Below are 13,825 nucleotides of genomic sequence, written 5' to 3' on the forward strand. Positions count from 1 at the left end.
TTTCAATTTAACTTTGAGGACTTTCCGAGGACTTGTAACAGAGTGACTTAAAATTGGACTTAGAGAGTCCATAACTTTACCAAGCTTAAGCCGATTGCAAAGTGGCATACCTCTAAAGACTTCTGATTCGATTCTCTAAAAATCTGCATTCAAATTTTTCAATTTAACGTTGATCAAATTTTTTGACCCATTTTCATGTCAGTTATTTCTAATTTGACTTGTTTAACTTTGACCCAAAATTGAACTTCGAGAGTCCATAACTTTACCAAGCTTAAGCCGATTGCAAAGTGGCATACCTCTAAAGACTTCTGATTCGATTCTCTAAAAATCTGCATTCAAATTTTTCAATTTAACGTCGATTAATTTTTTGACCCATTTTCATGTGAGTTATTTCTAATTTTCCGATGACTTGTAAAGGAGTGACTCAAAATTGGACTTAGAGTTCCATAACTTAACCAAACTTAAGCCGATTGCAAAGTGGCATACCTCTAAAGACTTCTGATTCGATTCTCTAAAAATCTGCATTCAAATTTTTCAATTTAACTTTGAGGACTTTCCGAGGACTTGTAACAGAGTGACTTAAAATTGGACTTAGAGAGTCCATAACTTTACCAAACTTAAGCCGATTCCAAAGTGGCATACCTCTAAAGACTTCTGATTCGATTCTCTAAAAATCTGCATTCAAATTTTTCAATTTAACTTTGATCAAATTTTTCACCCATTTTCATGTCAGTTATTTCTAATTTGACTTGTTTAACGTTGTCCCAAAATAGGACTTAGAGAGTCCATAACTTAATCAAACTTAAGCCGATTCCAAAGTGGCATACCTCTAAAGACTTCTGATTCGATTCTCTAAAAATCTGCATTCAAATTTTTCAATTTAACTTTGAGGACCTTCCGAGGACTTGTAACAGAGTGACTTAAAATTGGACTTAGAGAGTCCATAACTTTACCAAACTTAAGCCGATTCCAAAGTGGCATACCTCTAAAGACTTCTGATTCGATTCTCTAAAAATCTGCATTCAAATTTTTCAATTTAACTTTGATCAAATTTTTGACCCATTTTCATGTCAGTTATTTCTAATTTGACTTGTTTAACTTTGACCCAAAATTGAACTTCGAGAGTCCATAACTTTACCAAACTTAAGCCGATTCCAAAGCCGCATACCTCTAAAGACTTCTGATTAGATTCTCTAAAAATCTGCATTCAAATTTTTCAATTTAACGTTGATCAAATTTTTGACCCATTTTCATGTGAGTTATTTCTAATTTTCCGATGACTTGTAAAAGAGTGACTCAAAATTGGACTTAGAGTTCCATAACTTTACCAAGCTTAAGCCGATTGCAAAGTGGCATACCTCTAAAGACTTCTGATTCGATTCTCTTAAAATCTGCAAATTTTTCAATTTAACTTTGATCAAATTTTTCACCCATTTTTATGTCAGTTATTTCTAATTTGACTTGTTTAACTTTGACCCAAAATTGAACTTCGAGAGTCCATAACTTTACCAAGCTTAAGCCGATTGCAAAGTGGCATACCTCTAAAGACTTCTGATTCGATTCTCTAAAAATCTGCATTCAAATTTTTCAATTTAACGTCGATTAATTTTTGACCCATTTTCATGTGAGTTATTTCTAATTTTCCGATGACTTGTAAAGGAGTGACTCAAAATTGGACTTAGAGTTCCATAACTTAACCAAACTTAAGCCGATTGCAAAGTGGCATACCTCTAAAGACTTCTGATTCGATTCTCTAAAAATCTGCATTCAAATTTTTCAATTTAACTTTGATCAAATTTTTCACCCATTTGTATGTCAGTTATTTCTAATTTGACTTGTTTAACTTTGACCCAAAATTGAACTTCGAGAGTCCATAACTTTACCAAACTTAAGCCGATTCCAAAGCCGCATACCTCTAAAGACTTCTGATTCGATTCTCTAAAAATCTGCATTCAAATTTTTCAATTTAACGTTGATCAAATTTTTGACCCATTTTCATGTCAGTTATTTGTAGTTTTCCGAGGACTTGTAACAGAGTGACTCAAAATTGGACTTAGAGAGTCCATAACTTTACCAAACTTAAGCCGATTCCAAAGTGGCATACCTCTAAAGACTTCTGATTCGATTCTCTAAAAATCTGCATTCAAATTTTTCAATTTAACTTTGATCAAATTTTTCACCCATTTTCATGTCAGTTATTTCTAATTTGACTTGTTTAACGTTGTCCCAAAATAGGACTTAGAGAGTCCATAACTTAACCAAACTTAAGCCGATTGCAAAGTGGCATACCTCTAAAGACTTCTGATTCGATTCTCTAAAAATCTGCATTCAAATTTTTCAATTTAACTTTGAGGACTTTCCGAGGACTTGTAACAGAGTGACTTAAAATTGGACTTAGAGAGTCCATAACTTTACCAAGCTTAAGCCGATTCCAAAGTGGCATACCTCTAAAGACTTCTGATTCGATTCTCTAAAAATCTGCATTCAAATTTTTCAATTTAACGTTGATCAAATTTTTGACCCATTTTCATGTCAGTTATTTCTAATTTGACTTGTTTAACTTTGACCCAAAATTGAACTTCGAGAGTCCATAACTTTACCAAGCTTAAGCCGATTGCAAAGTGGCATACCTCTAAAGACTTCTGATTCGATTCTCTAAAAATCTGCATTCAAATTTTTCAATTTAACGTCGATTAATTTTTTGACCCATTTTCATGTGAGTTATTTCTAATTTTCCGATGACTTGTAAAGGAGTGACTCAAAATTGGACTTAGAGTTCCATAACTTAACCAAACTTAAGCCGATTGCAAAGTGGCATACCTCTAAAGACTTCTGATTCGATTCTCTAAAAATCTGCATTCAAATTTTTCAATTTAACTTTGAGGACTTTCCGAGGACTTGTAACAGAGTGACTTAAAATTGGACTTAGAGAGTCCATAACTTTACCAAACTTAAGCCGATTCCAAAGTGGCATACCTCTAAAGACTTCTGATTCGATTCTCTAAAAATCTGCATTCAAATTTTTCAATTTAACTTTGATCAAATTTTTGACCCATTTTCATGTCAGTTATTTCTAATTTGACTTGTTTAACTTTGACCCAAAATTGAACTTCGAGAGTCCATAACTTAATCAAACTTAAGCCGATTCCAAAGTGGCATACCTCTAAAGACTTCTGATTCGATTCTCTAAAAATCTGCAAATTTTTCAATTTAACTTTGATCAAATTTTTCACCCATTTTTATGTCAGTTATTTCTAATTTGACTTGTTTAACTTTGACCCAAAATTGAACTTCGAGAGTCCATAACTTTACCAAACTTAAGCCGATTCCAAAGCCGCATACCTCTAAAGACTTCTGATTCGATTCTCTAAAATTCTGCATTCAAATTTTTCAATTTAACGTTGATCAAATTTTTGACCCATTTTCATGTCAGTTATTTGTAGTTTTCCGAGGACTTGTAACAGAGTGACTCAAAATTGGACTTAGAGAGTCCATAACTTTACCAAACTTAAGCCGATTCCAAAGTGGCATACCTCTAAAGACTTCTGATTCGATTCTCTAAAAATCTGCATTCAAATTTTTCAATTTAACGTTGATCAAATTTTTGACCCATTTTCATGTCAGTTATTTGTAGTTTTCCGAGGACTTGTAACAGAGTGACTCAAAATTGGACTTAGAGAGTCCATAACTTTACCAAACTTAAGCCGATTCCAAAGTGGCATACCTCTAAAGACTTCTGATTCGATTCTCTAAAAATCTGTATTCAAATTTTTCAATTTAACTTTGATCAAATTTTTCACCCATTTGTATGTCAGTTATTTCTAATTTGACTTGTTTAACTTTGACCCAAAATTGAACTTCGAGAGTCCATAACTTTACCAAACTTAAGCCGATTCCAAAGCCGCATACCTCTAAAGACTTCTGATTCGATTCTCTAAAAATCTGCATTCAAATTTTTCAATTTAACGTTGATCAAATTTTTGACCCATTTTCATGTCAGTTATTTGTAGTTTTCCGAGGACTTGTAACAGAGTGACTCAAAATTGGACTTAGAGAGTCCATAACTTTACCAAACTTAAGCCGATTCCAAAGTGGCATACCTCTAAAGACTTCTGATTCGATTCTCTAAAAATCTGCATTCAAATTTTTCAATTTAACTTTGATCAAATTTTTCACCCATTTTCATGTCAGTTATTTCTAATTTGACTTGTTTAACGTTGTCCCAAAATAGGACTTAGAGAGTCCATAACTTAACCAAACTTAAGCCGATTGCAAAGTGGCATACCTCTAAAGACTTCTGATTCGATTCTCTAAAAATCTGCATTCAAATTTTTCAATTTAACTTTGAGGACTTTCCGAGGACTTGTAACAGAGTGACTTAAAATTGGACTTAGAGAGTCCATAACTTTACCAAGCTTAAGCCGATTCCAAAGTGGCATACCTCTAAAGACTTCTGATTCGATTCTCTAAAAATCTGCATTCAAATTTTTCAATTTAACGTTGATCAAATTTTTGACCCATTTTCATGTCAGTTATTTCTAATTTGACTTGTTTAACTTTGACCCAAAATTGAACTTCGAGAGTCCATAACTTTACCAAGCTTAAGCCGATTGCAAAGTGGCATACCTCTAAGGACTTCTGATTCGATTCTCTAAAAATCTGCATTCAAATTTTTCAATTTAACGTCGATTAATTTTTTGACCCATTTTCATGTGAGTTATTTCTAATTTTCCGATGACTTGTAAAGGAGTGACTCAAAATTGGACTTAGACTTCCATAACTTAACCAAACTTAAGCCGATTGCAAAGTGGCATACCTCTAAAGACTTCTGATTCGATTCTCTAAAAATCTGCATTCAAATTTTTCAATTTAACTTTGATCAAATTTTTCACCCATTTTTATGTCAGTTATTTCTAATTTGACTTGTTTAACTTTGACCCAAAATTGAACTTCGAGAGTCCATAACTTTACCAAACTTAAGCCGATTCCAAAGCCGCATACCTCTAAAGACTTCTGATTCGATTCTCTAAAAATCTGCATTCAAATTTTTCAATTTAACGTTGATCAAATTTTTGACCCATTTTCATGTCAGTTATTTGTAGTTTTCCGAGGACTTGTAACAGAGTGACTCAAAATTGGACTTAGAGAGTCCATAACTTTACCAAACTTAAGCCGATTCCAAAGTGGCATACCTCTAAAGACTTCTGATTCGATTCTCTAAAAATCTGCATTCAAATTTTTCAATTTAACGTTGATCAAATTTTTCACCCATTTTCATGTCAGTTATTTGTAGTTTTCCGAGGACTTGTAACAGAGTGACTCAAAATTGGACTTAGAGAGTCCATAACTTTACCAAACTTAAGCCGATTCCAAAGTGGCATACCTCTAAAGACTTCTGATTCGATTCTCTAAAAATCTGCATTCAAATTTTTCAATTTAACGTTGATCAAATTTTTCACCCATTTTCATGTCAGTTATTTGTAGTTTTCCGAGGACTTGTAACAGAGTGACTCAAAATTGGACTTAGAGAGTCCATAACTTTACCAAACTTAAGCCGATTCCAAAGTGGCATACCTCTAAAGACTTCTAATTCGATTCTCTAAAAATCTGCATTCAAAATTTTCAATTTAACGTTGATTAAATTTTTGACCCATTTTCATGTCAGTTATTTCTAATTTGACTTGTTTAACTTTGACCCAAAATTGAACTTCGAGAGTCCATAACTTTACCAAGCTTAAACCGATTGCAAAGTGGCATACCTCTAAAGACTTCTGATTCGATTCTCTAAAAATCTGCATTCAAATTTTTCAATTTAACGTTGATCAAATTTTTGACCCATTTTCATGTCAGTTATTTCTAATTTGACTTGTTTAACGTTGTCCCAAAATAGGACTTAGAGAGTCCATAACTTAACCAAACTTAAGCCGATTGCAAAGTGGCATACCTCTAAAGACTTCTGATTCGATTCTCTAAAAATCTGCATTCAAATTTTTCAATTTAACTTTGAGGACTTTCCGAGGACTGGTAACAGAGTGACTTAAAATTGGACTTAGAGAGTCCATAACTTTACCAAACTTAAGCCGATTCCAAAGTGGCATACCTCTAAAGACTTCTGATTCGATTCTCTAAAAATCTGCATTCAAATTTTTCAATTTAACGTTGATCAAATTTTTGACCCATTTTCATGTCAGTTATTTCTAATTTGACTTGTTTAACTTTGACCCAAAATTGAACTTCGAGAGTCCATAACTTTACCAAGCTTAAGCCGATTGCAAAGTGGCATACCTCTAAAGACTTCTGATTCGATTCTCTAAAAATCTGCATTCAAATTTTTCAATTTAACTTTGATCAAATTTTTCACCCATTTTTATGTCAGTTATTTCTAATTTGACTTGTTTAACTTTGACCCAAAATTGAACTTCGAGAGTCCATAACTTTACCAAACTTAAGCCGATTCCAAAGCCGCATACCTCTAAAGACTTCTGATTCGATTCTCTAAAAATCTGCATTCAAATTTTTCAATTTAACGTTGATCAAATTTTTGACCCATTTTCATGTCAGTTATTTGTAGTTTTCCGAGGACTTGTAACAGAGTGACTCAAAATTGGACTTAGAGAGTCCATAACTTTACCAAACTTAAGCCGATTCCAAAGTGGCATACCTCTAAAGACTTCTGATTCGATTCTCTAAAAATCTGCATTCAAATTTTTCAATTTAACGTTGATCAAATTTTTCACCCATTTTCATGTCAGTTATTTGTAGTTTTCCGAGGACTTGTAACAGAGTGACTCAAAATTGGACTTAGAGAGTCCATAACTTTACCAAACTTAAGCCGATTCCAAAGTGGCATACCTCTAAAGACTTCTGATTCGATTCTCTAAAAATCTGCATTCAAATTTTTCAATTTAACGTTGATCAAATTTTTTCACCCATTTTCATGTCAGTTATTTGTAGTTTTCCGAGGACTTGTAACAGAGTGACTCAAAATTGGACTTAGAGAGTCCATAACTTTACCAAACTTAAGCCGATTCCAAAGTGGCATACCTCTAAAGACTTCTAATTCGATTCTCTAAAAATCTGCATTCAAAATTTTCAATTTAACGTTGATTAAATTTTTGACCCATTTTCATGTCAGTTATTTCTAATTTGACTTGTTTAACTTTGACCCAAAATTGAACTTCGAGAGTCCATAACTTTACCAAGCTTAATCCGATTGCAAAGTGGCATACCTCTAAAGACTTCTGATTCGATTCTCTAAAAATCTGCATTCAAATTTTTCAATTTAACGTTGATCAAATTTTTGACCCATTTTCATGTCAGTTATTTCTAATTTGACTTGTTTAACGTTGTCCCAAAATAGGACTTAGAGAGTCCATAACTTAACCAAACTTAAGCCGATTGCAAAGTGGCATACCTCTAAAGACTTCTGATTCGATTCTCTAAAAATCTGCATTCAAATTTTTCAATTTAACTTTGAGGACTTTCCGAGGACTGGTAACAGAGTGACTTAAAATTGGACTTAGAGAGTCCATAACTTTACCAAACTTAAGCCGATTCCAAAGTGGCATACCTCTAAAGACTTCTGATTCGATTCTCTAAAAATCTGCATTCAAATTTTTCAATTTAACGTTGATCAAATTTTTGACCCATTTTCATGTCAGTTATTTCTAATTTGACTTGTTTAACTTTGACCCAAAATTGAACTTCGAGAGTCCATAACTTTACCAAGCTTAAGCCGATTGCAAAGTGGCATACCTCTAAAGACTTCTGATTCGATTCTCTAAAAATCTGCATTCAAATTTTTCAATTTAACGTCGATTAATTTTTTGACCCATTTTCATGTGAGTTATTTCTAATTTTCCGATGACTTGTAAAGGAGTGACTCAAAATTGGACTTAGAGTTCCATAACTTAACCAAACTTAAGCCGATTGCAAAGTGGCATACCTCTAAAGACTTCTGATTCGATTCTCTAAAAATCTGCATTCAAATTTTTAATTTAACGTCGATTAATTTTTTGACCCATTTTCATGTGAGTTATTTCTAATTTTCCGATGACTTGTAAAGGAGTGACTCAAAATTGGACTTAGAGTTCCATAACTTAACCAAACTTAAGCCGATTGCAAAGTGGCATACCTCTAAAGACTTCTGATTCGATTCTCTAAAAATCTGCATTCAAATTTTTCAATTTAACGTTGATCAAATTTTTGACCCATTTTCATGTCAGTTATTTGTAGTTTTCCGAGGACTTGTAACAGAGTGACCCAAAATTGAACTTCGAGAGTCCATAACTTTACCAAGCTTAAGCCGATTGCAAAGTGGCATACCTCTAAAGACTTCTGATTCGATTCTCTAAAAATCTGCATTCAAATTTTTCAATTTAACGTCGATTAATTTTTTGACCCATTTTCATGTGAGTTATTTCTAATTTTCCGATGACTTGTAAAGGAGTGACTCAAAATTGGACTTAGAGTTCCATAACTTAACCAAACTTAAGCCGATTGCAAAGTGGCATACCTCTAAAGACTTCTGATTTGATTCTCTAAAAGCTGCATTCAAATTTTTCAATTTAACGTCGATTAATTTTTTGACCCATTTTCATGTGAGTTATTTCTAATTTTCCGATGACTTGTAAAGGAGTGACTCAAAATTGGACTTAGAGTTCAATAACTTAACCAAACTTAAGCCGATTGCAAAGTGGCATACCTCTAAAGACTTCTGATTCGATTCTCTAAAAATCTGCATTCAAATTTTTCAATTTAACGTTGATCAAATTTTTGACCCATTTTCATGTCAGTTATTTGTAGTTTTCCGAGGACTTGTAACAGAGTGACTCAAAATTGGACTTAGAGAGTCCATAACTTTACCAAACTTAAGCCGATTCCAAAGTGGCATACCTCTAAAGACTTCTGATTCGATTCTCTAAAAATCTGCATTCAAATTTTTCAATTTAACGTTGATCAAATTTTTCACCCATTTTCATGTCAGTTATTTGTAGTTTTCCGAGGACTTGTAACAGAGTGACTCAAAATTGGACTTAGAGAGTCCATAACTTTACCAAACTTAAGCCGATTCCAAAGTGGCATACCTCTAAAGACTTCTGATTCGATTCTCTAAAAATCTGCATTCAAATTTTTCAATTTAACGTTGATCAAATTTTTGACCCATTTTCATGTCAGTTATTTGTAGTTTTCCGAGGACTTGTAACAGAGTGACTCAAAATTGGACTTAGAGAGTCCATAACTTTACCAAACTTAAGCCGATTCCAAAGTGGCATACCTCTAAAGACTTCTGATTCGATTCTCTAAAAATCTGCATTCAAATTTTTCAATTTAACGTTGATCAAATTTTTCACCCATTTTCATGTCAGTGATTTCTAGTTTTCCGATGACTTGTAACAGAGTGACTCAAAATTGGACTTAGAGAGTCCATAACTTTACCAAACTTAAGCCGATTCCAAAGTGGCATACCTCTAAAGACTTCTGATTCGATTCTCTAAAAATCTGCATTCAAATTTTTCAATTTAACGTTGATCAAATTTTTCACCCATTTTCATGTCAGTTATTTGTAGTTTTCCGAGGACTTGTAACATAGTGACTCAAAATTGGACTTAGAGAGTCCATAACTTTACCAAACTTAAGCCGATTCCAAAGTGGCATACCTCTAAAGACTTCTGATTCCATTCTCTAAAAATCTGCATTCAAATTTTTCAATTTAACGTTGATCAAATTTTTCACCCATTTTCATGTCAGTTATTTGTAGTTTTCCGAGGACTTGTAACAGAGTGACTCAAAATTGGACTTAGAGAGTCCATAACTTTACCAAACTTAAGCCGATTCCAAAGTGGCATACCTCTAAAGACTTCTGATTCGATTCTCTAAAAATCTGCATTCAAATTTTTCAATTTAACGTTGATCAAATTTTTCACCCATTTTCATGTCAGTTATTTGTAGTTTTCCGAGGACTTGTAACAGAGTGACTCAAAATTGGACTTAGAGAGTCCATAACTTTACCAAACTTAAGCCGATTCCAAAGTGGCATACCTCTAAAGACTTCTGATTCGATTCTCTAAAAATCTGCATTCAAATTTTTCAATTTAACGTTGATTAAATTTTTGACCCATTTTCATGTCAGTTATTTCTAATTTGACTTGTTTAACTTTGACCCAAAATTGAACTTCGAGAGTCCATAACTTTACCAAGCTTAAGCCGATTGCAAAGTGGCATACCTCTGAAGACTTCTGATTCGATTCTCTAAAAATCTGCATTCAAATTTTTCAATTTAACTTTGATCAAATTTTTCACCCATTTTTATGTCAGTTATTTCTAATTTGACTTGTTTAACTTTGACCCAAAATTGAACTTCGAGAGTCCATAACTTTACCAAACTTAAGCCGATTCCAAAGCCGCATACCTCTAAAGACTTCTGATTCGATTCTCTAAAAATCTGCATTCAAATTTTTCAATTTAACGTTGATCAAATTTTTGACCCATTTTCATGTCAGTTATTTGTAGTTTTCCGAGGACTTGTAACAGAGTGACTCAAAATTGGACTTAGAGAGTCCATAACTTTACCAAACTTAAGCCGATTCCAAAGTGGCATACCTCTAAAGACTTCTGATTCGATTCTCTAAAAATCTGCATTCAAATTTTTATACCCTTGCAGAGGGTATTATAATTTTGGTCAAAAGTGTGCAACGCAGTGAAGGAGACATCTCCGACCATATAAAGTATATATATTCTTGATCAGGATCACCTCCTGAGTTGATATAGCCATGTCCGTCTGACCGTCTGTCCGTCTGTCTGTTTCTACGCAAACTAGTCTCTCAGTTTTAAAGCTATCGAATTGAAACTTTGCACACACCCTTCTTTCCTTTGCACGCAGTATATAAGTCGGAACGGCCGGGATCGGCCGACTATATCCTATAGCTGCCATATAACTGATTAATCGGAAATGTCATTACTTTGGTGTTTGTAAAGTTAGGAAGCTGGGATTTACTATGGGTTTTATATTTGGCCAATCAATCCGACCTACCAAATTTCATAAGGATCGGCCGACTATATCCTATAGCTGCCATATAACTGATTGATCGGAAATGCCATAACTTTTGTGTTTGTAAAGTTAGGAAGCTGGGATTTTCTATGGATTTTATTTTTGGCCAATCAATCCGACCTACCAAATTTCATAAGGATCGGCCGACTATATCCTATAGCTGCCATATAACTGATTGATCGGAAATGCCATAACTTTGGTGTTTGTAAAGTTAGGAAGTTGGGATTTTCTATGGATTTTATTTTTGGCCAATCAATCCGACCTATCAAATTTCATAAGGATCGGCCGACTATATCCTATAGCTGCCATATAACTGAACGATCGGAAATGCCATAACTTTGTTGTTGTTAAAGTTAGGAAGTTCGGATTTTTTATGAGTATTAAGAATGCATCATATGAATAATTTTGGAGAATATAATTTACAGAGTATTCTGCAAGGGTATATCAACTTCGGCTCCGCCCGAAGTTAGCTTTCCTTTCTTGTTCAATTTAACTTTGATCAAATTTTTCACCCATTTTCATGTCAGTTATTATACCCTTGCAGAGGGTATTATAATTTTGGTCAAAAGTGTGCAACGCAGTGAAGGAGACATCTCCGACCATATAAAGTATATATATTCTTGATCAGGATCACCTCCTGAGTTGATATAGCCATGTCCGTCTGACCGTCTGTCCGTCTGTCTGTTTCTACGCAAACTAGTCTCTCAGTTTTAAAGCTATCGAATTGAAACTTTGCACACACCCTTCTTTCCTTTGCACGCAGTATATAAGTCGGAACGGCCGGGATCGGCCGACTATATCCTATAGCTGCCATATAACTGATTAATCGGAAATGTCATTACTTTTTCAATTTAACTTTGATCAAATTTTTCACCAATTTTTTGTCAGTTATTTCTAATTTGACTTGTTTAACTTTGACCCAAAATTGAACTTCAAGAGTCCATAACTTAACCAAACTTAAGCCGATTCCAAAGTGGCATACCTCTAAAGACTTCTGATTCGATTCTCTAAAAATCTGCATTCAAATTTTTCAATTTAACGTCGATAAATTTTTTGACCCATTTTCATGTCAGTTATTTCTAATTTTCCGATGACTTGTAAAAGAGTGACTCAAAATTGGACTTAGAGTTCCATAGCTTAACCAAACTTAAGCCGATTCCAAAGTGGCATACCTCTAAAGACTTCTGATTCGATTCTCTAAAAATCTGCATTCAAATTTTTCAATTTAACTTTGATCAAATTTTTCACCAATTTTTTGTCAGTTATTTCTAATTTGACTTGTTTAACTTTGACCCAAAATTGAACTTCAAGAGTCCATAACTTAACCAAACTTAAGCCGATTCCAAAGTGGCATACCTCTAAAGACTTCTGATTCGATTCTCTAAAAATCTGCATTCAAATTTTTCAATTTAATGTCGATTAATTTTTTGACTCATTTTCATGTGAGTTATTTCTAATTTTCCGATGACTTGTAAAAGAGTGACTCAAAATTGGACTTAGAGTTCCATAACTTAACCAAACTTAAGCCGATTCCAAAGTGGCATACTTTTAAAGATTTCTGATTCGATTCTCTAAAAATCTGCATTCAAATTTTTCAATTTAACTTTGATCAAATTTTTGACCCATTTTCATGTCAGTTATTTCTAATTTGACTTGTTTAATTTTGACCCAAAATTGAACTTCGAGAGTCCATAACTTTACCAAACTTAAGCCGATTCCAAAGTGGCATACCTCTAAAAACTTCTGATTCGATTCTCTAAAAATCTGCATTAAATTTTTCAATTTAACGTTGATCAAATTTTTGACCCATTTTCATGTCAGTTATTTCTAGTTTTCCGATGACTTGTAAAAGAGTGACCCAAAATTAGACTTCGAGAGTCCATAACTTTACCACACTTTAGCCGATTGCAAAGTGGCATACCTCTAAAGACTTCTGATTCGATTCTCTAAATATCTACATTCAAATTTTTCAATTTAACGTTGATCAAATTTTTGACCCATTTTCATGTCAGTTATTTCTAATTTGACTTGTTTAACGTTGACCCAAAATTGAACTTCGAGAGTCCATAACTTTACCAAGCTTAAGCCGATTCAATAGTGGCATACCTCTAAAGACTTCTGATTCGATTCTCTAAAAATCTGCATTAAATTTTTCAATTTAACGTTGATCAAATTTTTGACCCATTTTCATGTCAGTTATTTCTAGTTTTCCGATGACTTGTAAAAGAGTGACCCAAAATTAGACTTCGAGAGTCCATAACTTTACCACACTTTAGCCGATTGCAAAGTGGCATACCTCTAAAGACTTCTGATTCGATTCTCTAAATATCTACATTCAAATTTTTCAATTTAACGTTGATCAAATTTTTGACACATTTTCATGCCAGTTATTTATAGTTTTCCGATGACTTGTAACAGAGTGACTCAAAATTGGACTTAGAGAGTCCATAACTTAACCAAACTTAAGCCGATTCCAAAGTGGCATACCTCTAAAGACTTCTGATTCGATTCTCTAAAAATCTGCATTCAAATTTTTCAATTTAATGTAGATTAATTTTTTGACTCATTTTCATGTGAGTTATTTCTAATTTTCCGATGACTTGTAAAAGAGTGACTCAAAATTGGACTTAGAGTTCCATAACTTAACCAAACTTAAGCCGATTCCAAAGTGGCATACTTTTAAAGATTTCTGATTCGATTCTCTAAAAATCTGCATTCAAATTTTTCAATTTAACTTTGATCAAATTTTTCACCAATTTTTTGTCAGTTATTTCT

General features: G+C 33.4%; 1 protein-coding gene across 1 annotated transcript in view; it reads right to left on the reverse strand.

The window, feature by feature from the left end:
- LOC123037142 overlaps positions 1–13,825 on the reverse strand; it is a 34,191-nt gene that overhangs the window by 10,229 nt on the left and 10,137 nt on the right. The gene's annotated exons all lie outside the window — the stretch shown is intronic.

Source organism: Drosophila rhopaloa, unplaced genomic scaffold (genome assembly GCF_018152115.1).
Source record: "Drosophila rhopaloa isolate 14029-0021.01 unplaced genomic scaffold, ASM1815211v1 contig_145, whole genome shotgun sequence".
NCBI classification, from domain to species: domain Eukaryota; kingdom Metazoa; phylum Arthropoda; class Insecta; order Diptera; family Drosophilidae; genus Drosophila; species Drosophila rhopaloa.